The sequence below is a fragment of the Bidens hawaiensis genome, unplaced genomic scaffold (assembly GCF_021521415.1).
Source record: "Bidens hawaiensis isolate Kalapana, Puna unplaced genomic scaffold, B.hawaiensis_p1.1 tig00002866_1, whole genome shotgun sequence".
Lineage (NCBI taxonomy): Eukaryota > Viridiplantae > Streptophyta > Magnoliopsida > Asterales > Asteraceae > Bidens > Bidens hawaiensis.
Window position 1 is genome coordinate 666,401 of NW_027491154.1, and position 2,404 is coordinate 668,804.

A 2,404-nucleotide genomic window follows, 5' to 3' on the forward strand; every position below is an offset into this window, starting at 1 on the left:
AGAATATTTCAAAATATTTTAACTTTTGAACAACTAACATACAAAATATCATTCAAAACATTATAAATAATATAAAATTGAACATTATAGGACTGGACAACCGCAATAAAATGCGATTCTCTTGAAAATAAATACAAGAAAAAGTCGTTATAGAAAATAAACCTTCAGTTTAAAGACTCTAAAAACACTTATTAACACTCCACTCACTACACTCTTTATCTTCACACACACAAATGGAACCATGGTTCCATCTCCACACCATCTTTCTCGTTATTATTCTTGTATCCGCCACTGCTCATGGTACACTAGACACTGAAGACACTGGTCTGGTATGCGACCCGTCTCTTAATTTCGAAAACCATAGAATCAAGAACGCGTATCTTGCATTACAAACATGGAAAGCGGTTATCGAGTCAGACCCACATGGTGTAACCGATAACTGGTTAGGATCCGACGTGTGCAACTACACGGGTGTATTCTGTTCCGAATCACTAGACAACCCGCAAGAAAGGACTGTAGCCGGGATAGACCTTAACCACAAAGATCTCGCGGGTAAACTCCCGGCTCAGCTCGGGTTGTTATATGATCTAGGTATCTTTCATATAAACTCAAACCGCTTTTGCGGGACCCTCCCGCGGAGTTTCTTGAATCTCAAGATACTTTTCGAGCTCGATCTTAGTAGCAACCGGTTCACGGGTGAATTCCCGCATTTTGTGTTGCAACTACCCGAGCTCACGTATCTTGACATTCGGTTTAACGAGTTTGAAGGTAAGCTTCCTGAGGAACTCTTTAACAAGAATCTTGATGCTATACTTGTAAACAATAACAGGTTTTCGGGTAAATTACCCGAAAACATTGGGAGTTCATCGGCTTCTGTTATTGTTCTTGCAAATAATAAGTTTTCAGGATGTCTTCCATCGAGTGTGACGAACATGACGAATAGATTGGATGAGTTGGTGTTGAGGAACAACGGGTTTGAGTCGTGTATGCCTGAAACGATCGGGGGGTTGAAGAATATAAGCGTGTTGGATTTGAGTTATAATAACATCAAAGGCGGGTTGCCTTCGGGTATGAGTGAAATGACGAGTTTAGAGGTTTTGAACGTGGCGCATAACATGTTGTCGGGAGATATACCCGAGAGTTTGTGTTTGATTCCAAGTTTGGAGAGATTTAGATACGAATATAACTTTTTCGTGAACCAGACGAATAACTGTTTGAAACTTTCGGGTTTTGATGATAAACGGAATTGTTTTAGAGATAGACCCGAACAAAGAACCCGAACACAATGTACTAAGTTCTTGTCCCAGCCACTTAATTGTAGCGCGTTCGAGTGTGGTGATCAACCGCCTCCATTGTCACCACCAGCACCACCAGCATTGCCCGTTCCTGTAACGTCACCACCACCGCCGCCACCTTCAACTCTTGTGCCACCACCACTATCACCAACACCACCGCCAACCTCGCCAGTATCACCACCACCACCACCGCCAACCTCACCAGTATCACCACCACCACCAACACCAGCACCAGCACCAGCACCAAAACCAACACCAACACCAACACCAACACCGGCACCAATAGCATCGCCGCAACAATCACCACCATCACCAACTCCAATATACTTCTCTCCCACTAAACCACCAACTTATATACCGTCTCCTGCCTCGGAGAACTTACCACCACCACCAACACCAACCCACTCTTTCTGTTCACCATGTGAGTGTGCTTGTAAACCGTCACCGCCATCACCAAGTAACCAGCCGTCTCCACCATCAAATGGGGACAACCAAGATTAACTTAACTACCTTCACAGCTTTCCAACAGAATCAGCACAACCTTAAAACTCTAGAAATTAAGGAGCCTCTTCAAAATGATAAATCCTAAACGAGGTTTCACTTAACGCAGACAGTAATCGAGAATGAAGTACTGGAGAATTTACTATCAGAGGTCGAAACTATTCTTAAAAAGTTTTGAATTTATTATGATGAATAGCAATGTATGTTTCTTAGTATGTTATCTTTGTTTTTTCATATTTCATTGATTTTATGTAGTTTTATCGGTAGTTAATAAAAAGGTCCACATATAGATCATGATAGAACTTGACAATGGGAATGTAGCTTATTTCACTTGTCAACATTAGATGGTGGCGTTGCACATCAAAACTGAAGCAGTTTTTAACAAACCATATGGCTCGTACGATAGGCATATATAGTAGTAGCACACACGACATTGGAAATCCTCTTTGCGAGAAATAAACACATGTCAAACTGACTATTCTTGTCAAGCGAGTTTTAACTAGAGCCTAGAGAATGATGGTAATTTCAAACCATTTACTTATGAATGAGTCGCTTTATGTTGTGTTTTAATCTAAAACGATTTAAATCATACAAACTAGACAAAAGGT

At 41.1% G+C, this 2,404-nt stretch overlaps 1 pseudogene; it reads left to right on the plus strand.

Annotated features, from left to right (window-relative positions):
• The first annotated feature begins 228 nt into the window (after positions 1-228).
• Positions 229-1,796, plus strand: LOC143621413 (leucine-rich repeat extensin-like protein 7 pseudogene; annotated as a pseudogene).
• Positions 1,797-2,404: the final 608 nt, after the last annotated feature.